Below are 5,838 nucleotides of genomic sequence, written 5' to 3' on the forward strand. Positions count from 1 at the left end.
GAGGCTTAGCTGCGGCCCAGTGCTCGCCTAAGTGGACTGAAGAATAAGTCGATTGCAGTAAAGGCGCCTCGCTTTGAACCTGCAAAAGACATTTCGAGCCGAAGGCAATCGTATTCAAGCACCAAATTCAAGTTTGAATCGACATCTAAAGGAAGCGAAAGTGCTCAGGCGTCAAGCCTGTTAAGGTTTGTCGGTTACAATTCCACTCGGCATACCGAGGCAAATTTAAAGCGTCGAGCCAGAAGAAGTTTTTTACCCCTCCTGTGGAGGGCTGGAAGGTGCAACAAATTCATCAAGGTCAATTCCGTCGGCGATCCGAGTGGCAGCTGCAAGGAAAGTTTCCATAAAGGACCTGAAGTCGTGCTTCTTGGTATTGGCCACCCGAAGGGCCGCCAGCTTCTCCTCTCGCGCATCTTTGCAGTGGACTCGGGCCAGACACAGAGCGACATCAGCACCACACCGAGCCGAGGACTTCTTCCACTCCTGCACTCGACCAGGGATCGTGTTCAAGCGGGCCATCAGCGACTCAAGGTCATTCTGAAGTGTCTCCTCAGGCCAGAGCGTCGAGTCGATGCGCGATGTGGCGGCCTTCAGCTTTGCGAGATAGTCCACGACAGCTGCAACACGGGACTCCAGTCGGAAAACTTCCATGGCAACTTCGTCGTTCACCGGAGAATTGACGGGGTCGAGGTTTGGCTCCAGCCGGCTAGTTTCTTCTTCAAAGTTTTGACAAAATTCTGCAAGGGTGATCACTAAGTCAAGGAGATGGTCGAATGGAAAAATCACAATTGGAAATGTCTGCCAAGCATAGAGGTTTACCTTCAAGCATAAGAAACAGCTTCTTGGCAAGTCCACTCAGGAAGGCCTCCAGATCAGTTTTCTTCCCAGTCAATTCGCTGACTTGGTCGGTCAGGGCAGCTTTATCAGTTTTCAGTCGACTGACCTCCTTGTTGGCAATCCCAAGAGCAGCTTTCAGATTGGTATTGTCTTGTTCAAGCTTGGTGACTGAAGCTAACTTCTCGTCAGCAAGCTTGATCTTCTCAGCTAGCTCAAGGTCTTTCTTCTGTTGGGCCTCCCTTACCTTACCTGCAAGTTACAGCAAGATCAGATTTTGAAACAAGCAAGGGGAAAAGCAGTCGTCAGGGTCTCACCAAACATACCTTCGGTCTCCTCCTTTGCCTTTGTCAGCTTCTCCTGAACCAGCTTCAAGCTCAGCTCGACTTGAGTATGCTTGTGTTCCAGCTCTGAGTAGCGAGCCACAAGATCACAAGAGTTCTGCGAAGAACCAATCGACTAAATGTCAAATATAATTCACTTCCGAGTGAAAAAGGGAAAAACACACGTTTCTAAGACTACAGCCGAATACAAGCATTCGACCGTAGTCTCGGGGACTACACCCAGTGGGTGCACTCGGCGTGCCCCCACTAATCCTGTTGAAGACAAAGTCGACCAGTCGACCTCAAAAAAAAAGTGCGAGATGCATTCTCTAAGACTGTGATCAACTGCAAGCAGTCGACCACAGTCTCGGGGACTACACCCAGTGGGTGCACTCAGCGTGCCCCCACCGGTTTGCGAAATCCAGTCGACTTGGTCCAATGACAGAAAGACTGAAATTATAAAGCCTAAGGCCGACTGCCAGCAGTCGACCTTAGCCTTGGGGACTACACCCAGCGGGTGCACTCAGCGTGCCCCCGCTAATACGGAGCTCAATCGACAACACACAGTGGGTGACTACTATAAATCCCGGAAAGGAAAAGTTTGTGGCAGCATATCCAACAGAACAAACGGTGGTCGACTGACCTGAACATTGCTTTGGAGGGCAGAACTGGCGTCATAAGCTGCCTGGCTCGCGTCCCGGATGGTCTTCAGCTGCTCCATCATGATTCCCGCCTGGCGTATCGCCTCCTTCGCTGCGCCAGCTTGGTCCTCTGGGACGTGGTGCGTCGTGAAGAGGGAGGGTTGCTGAGCACTCGTCAGCGGATTTGCGAAGGACACCGTGTGTCGAGTGGTGTTCTCTTCCTCCACAGTCAGAATCTCAGGCGCCGTCACATCCTGAGGCACCTTACTGGCGGACGCTTTCCGACTCCTCCTGCGCTTCAGCGGCTCTTCGTCCTCATCATCATCAGGAAGATTAATAACAGTATTGGGTGGAGCCGCGGAGAAGAATCAGGATTAGAGATCGCGAGTCAGTCGACTAAGAACGGCGTTAAGAATACAGTACCTGGGTTCGAAGTTGCTGCGTCCTCCATCTCGTGGTCATCAGCCCGGGCCGAGGTTTCAGAAGTAGCAGCACTGCAACTCCAAAGGATCAGTCGACTAATTTCAGCGTCGACCAGAGACAAAGTTCACACGAAATGAGAAGATTCAAACAACACGATTACCCTGATATGGTAGGGATGGACACCTTCATCTTCGGTAGGAGCTTGATCGTCTTCGACGGGGCCGCCCTGGGCTGCTTCGGCGCCTTTTCAGTCGGCATCGGAGAGGTGGTCCGAGGGCGCTTGGTCGACTGGGTCGCGGTCGCAACCCCCTTACCACGTTCGGTCGAAGGGTCGTGGACAAGCTTCGACCGCCTTTCCGAGCGCGGTGGTGCGACCTCCTCCTCCTCTTCCTCCTCGTCTTCAACGTCATCGTCATCGCCGTCGTCTTCATCATCGTCGTCGTCATCCCCTACAACGTCCGAGTCCCACTCCTCCACTTCCTGGCTCTCACCCCCGCTCGCCTCACCCTCCTCAGTCGGGGTTTGTGCCCCATTGGGCATCGAGTACAGCTCGGTGAGAGCCTAGCAGATATCAAGACAAGGATCAGTCGACTAGTCGGCAGGATAAACAAGAACGAATGCGACAAAAATGCAGTGGAGAGCAGGGCAAATGTACCTTATTTGGATCGCTGTTGTGGTCGAGTGGAGGAATCCTTCTGGCTCCGCGTGGGTTGTCCTTGTTTCCGGTAACGGCTACCATCCATCTTTCCAGAGTGACATCGTCGACTGCTTCTGGATGGACTCTAGTCTCGTCTTCAGTCCCGCAGTACAACCACATGCAGTGGCTCCGGAACTGAAGGGGCTGGATGCGACGCCTGAGGAAGACCTCCAGGAGGTCCATGCCCGTCACTCCCTCCCGGACCAACTGCACCACGCGCTCCATCAACATCTTCACGTCAACTTTCTCCTCCGGAATCAACTTCAGAGGGGAGGGCTTGTTCACTCGACCCATGGTAAACGGAGGGAGTCCACTCGACTGCCCTGGCGTCGACTGGACCTGGCAGTAGAACCAAGTCGACTGCCAGCCTCTTACGGACTCGGGAAAGGTCATGGGCGGGAAGGTGCTCTTGTTCCTCACCTGGATGCCCAAACCCCCACACATTTGGACGACTCGGGTCTTTTCGTCGCCTGGGCTCGCCTTCTTCACGGTCTGAGAGCGACACGTGAATATATGCTTGAACAAACCCCAGTGCGGTCTACAACCCAAGAAACCCTCACACATGGACACGAACGCAGCAAGATAGGCAATGGAGTTTGGGGTAAAATGGTGGAGCTGCGCTCCGAAGAAATTCAAGAAGCCACGGAAGAAAACACTCGGCGGCAAGGAAAACCCACGATCAACATGGGTGGCCAAAAGCACACACTCACCCTCTTCTGGCTGGGGCTGCCACTCCTTCCCCGGAAGCCTCGCAGCTCCGTGGGGGATCAAGCCCTCGTTGGCCATGTCGAGGAGGTCATTCTCTATGATGGTCGACTGGATCCAGTCTCCTTGGACCCAGCCCTTCGGCAGGCGGGATCTGGACGAGGACCCTCCGCGGCTGGTGGATCTCCCCTTTGCCTTCTCCGACGCCGACGCCTTCTTTGCACGCTCCAGCGCCGCCGTCTTCTCCTTGGCCATGGTCGCCGGCGAGATGCGCGAAGGGAAGTGGTGCGGGGGCGAGAGCGAGCACGCTGAGCAGGGAAGAAGGAAGCAGAGAGAGGGGGAGAATGCTAAGGCGCAGCACAGAAATCCTCGCCGGGCACATTTATAAGGTCCCTTCCGAGTGGATGACAGGTGGGCCCGGTCGATCTAATCATATCAGGAACAGTTGCGCAGGCGGGATACGTGGCGAAGAAAGCGGCCCGGAGATCGAGGCGTCTATGCCCCGTCCCATCCGAACGCCGCGGTCCGCCCCGCTTCGCGCGCGTCCCCAAATTTCGCATCCCGCGGAATCCGCGAACAGCAAATCAGTCTGTCAGACGCGGTGTTTCCGGCGATCCGTCGCTCGGAGATCGTCGAAGCCTGAAAGATCACTCGACGCAAAAATAGAATGGATCGAGTCGACTGAAGGCAAGTTGCTCCCCGTCGACGAAGAGATTCTTTGGTCTAGAACAGCGCACAACCAGAGCGCAACGGCTAATCGGAAACGACATCGACTCCTTCTTCATTCGAAGCCTCAATCCATTCGGGGGCTAATGATGGGGTTATGTACCTAGGGTAGGGTCATGGACCTGATCCAAGTAACTTACCCCAGGACATCCTTAGAAGAGGTCGCCTTCCAGTCGACCAACGAGGACTCACTCGACTGGCCTGAAGGACTCGACCACGAAGACTCACTCGACCACCAGGAGGTCAAGAGGCACTCTGCACTGCAACGGCCTGTAATCAAGTAGACTTTATGATAGTAAAGGCACTTTATGTGGGGCGTTACCAGTAACGCCCCAGACTTAACTCACCTTAAACCCTCTCCTACGTGGGCTGGCTGGGGTCCTGGCGCACTCTATATAAGCCACCCCCCTCCACAGGCAGAAGGGTTCGGCACCTTGTAGCTCATATACTCATAATCCACTCGACCGCCTCCGGGCTCCGAGACGTAGGGCTATTACTTCCTCCGAGAAGGGCCTGAACTCGTACATTCTTTGTGTTTACAACCTCTCCATAGCTAGGACCTTGCCTCTCCATACCTACCCCCCACTCTACTGTCAGGCTTAGAACCACGACAGTAGAACCTTCATGAAGAACTCCGGTAAACAAAAGATAGCGAAAAGAAAGAGAAGTTGAAAACACAAGGTGAAACCTTGTAATGATTTAGATTGATCTCCATGATAATTAGAGCTTGGAACTCCGGGAAAGAAAGATGAGCTATTGGAACCAAGAATAAGAATGATGAGCCACTCCGGAAAAATAGGAATTGAATAAACTCGATGAAACAAGAATAAGAATTACATTATGCCTATCCTTCACCAATTAAATTGATGACAATCAACGGCTTCAACATATTACTTATTCTCTTTGAAAAGGATTAAGATAGATATAGCGTAAACTCAATGGACCACCGGTAGGATTGAAACAACGAATGAATTGATATGATGAAGAAGGAAGAGAACTCTTGAGCAAACCACCGTAAGAATTGAAAAGAACGATTAAAACATGAAGAAACACCGGGAAGGATTAGCAATTATACCTCCGTGAAAAAGTCGACGCGGGATCGAGCAGAGTGGGACGGCGTGGTGCGGGATGGATCCGGCCGTTTGGTTGGAGGGATGGGTGGATCTCGTCCATCTTCACCAGATCCGGGTCAACCCCGACTCCGGCGAGCTCTAGGCTCCGGTGATCGTCGGAGAGGATGGAGGAAGACACGAGGCGGCGCGAGGAGGTCGGGGCTGGCCGAGTGGCGTGGTCGCCAGCAAGAGGCAGCAGCGAGGGAGCTCGGTGGTGGCGCCGGAGCGAGGTGGACGGCGGCCGGGGCACAAGGTGCGGCGAGCGGCGGACGGCGGCGACAGCGACCACGGCGGCAGGGCGGCGAGGTACAGGTGGCGGGGACGCGGTGGCGCGCCGGCGACGAAGGCAGCGGCCGGTGGGTGCGGACATCGAGCAG

The sequence above is a fragment of the Triticum aestivum genome, chromosome 5A (genome assembly GCF_018294505.1).
Source record: "Triticum aestivum cultivar Chinese Spring chromosome 5A, IWGSC CS RefSeq v2.1, whole genome shotgun sequence".
NCBI lineage: Eukaryota > Viridiplantae > Streptophyta > Magnoliopsida > Poales > Poaceae > Triticum > Triticum aestivum.